We start from the raw sequence: 1,435 nt of genomic DNA, 5'->3' as shown, positions 1-1,435 counted from the left end.
GTTGCTCAGCTCAAGGGGGTAACAGTGAAGGGGGCATTCCAGACTACCCTCAACCATTTATTGTGCCATGAACTTTGAGAACAAAACAATCTGCATGGACTGCCTGAAGGCCTTTCTCCTTTCTTTCCTTTAGTTGGGGAAACTGAGGCCCAGAAGAGGGAGACTTGCCTATAACATGTAATGTTACAGTCAGGGGAGCAGAGCTCTAAGCCAGGAAAGCCCAGCCTCTGAGGTCTGGGCCCTGAAGTACCACATCCTGCATTTTCTAAGATGAGAAGCCCCCCTTCACCAAACAGCTCCATCCACCTCCAGAGATTGGCCCCAGGTGACAGAAGAGCCTCAGTTGCACGGGCCACACTCCCTTTCCTGAGGCCCCTCCCCAGCTCAACCCTCCAGAGAAGGACCTTTTCCTTTCTCCAACACGCCGTTTCCAGACAGACCATGGAGATGGTTTAAGCCCCTTGGTCCAACCCCGCCAGCATCTCCCGAGCTGCCCACTTCCAGGACTGGCAGCCAGCCTTTGGCTATCCTTGTTCACCTGCCTTGAAGGCTCAGTGTGGACCCTCAGGGATTCCACTCTAGGAGGCAGGGAACTCACCCACGTGCTGACAGTAAGGCTGGTTCTCGTAAAGTGAGGTCATTTCCAAACCCAATTCGAGATTAGCTGGGGGAGCGCTTTGTGGCTTTAAAGAGGTTATGAGTTCTTATTAGATTATATACATCCTGCCAGCTGTCCGAAGAACATTCACCATCAGAACTTTATGTAACTGATCGTGTCAGTAACCATGGCCAGGCTCACGCCCTCCCTAACCAGTCCCACATGGCAAATGTACACACTAAGCTAATGTGAGCTGACGCCTATGGAGCCCTTCCTCTGGGCCAGGCACCAGTCACAGACCAAGGCCAGTGCTCACTCATTTCATCCCTGCAGAACCTGAATGGAGGCATTGCTGGGGGTCCCTGTTCTATTGAGGCAAAGAATGAGACACAGAGATGCAGTCATTCTCTGTGAGTGCATGTGCATGTGTGCACACATACACACATGCACACACTGCACAATCTCAGAGCATGAGCTGATAGTGGATAATCAAAAAGCACAGGGTTGTCATTTCAGAGAAATTTGTATAGGAATTGCAAATCGGATTGTTTCAGAGAAGGACTTCAGGAAAAACATGCACAAAGTTACCAGAGCAAGTACGTGTGCAAAGCTCCTACAGATAATGGCCCTCCCCTGCCCTCTCTTGATTATTCCGAGCACAGGCAAGGTCCTGTCTGGCCCTGACCCTATTCTACACCACCTCTACTCTCTTCTTAGTCATAATAGCTCAGCTAAAATGTCACCTACTGTATTCAATATTTTCTTGTTGCAGGACAAAACATTTGTCAAATGCCACTTAGAGAAGGAAAGTTCATTTCAGTTCACATTTTGAGGGTA

The sequence above is a fragment of the Chionomys nivalis genome, chromosome 10 (genome assembly GCF_950005125.1).
Source record: "Chionomys nivalis chromosome 10, mChiNiv1.1, whole genome shotgun sequence".
NCBI lineage: Eukaryota > Metazoa > Chordata > Mammalia > Rodentia > Cricetidae > Chionomys > Chionomys nivalis.
The sequence above is the reverse complement of the archived record's forward strand: the minus strand, read 5'-3'. Positions refer to the sequence as shown.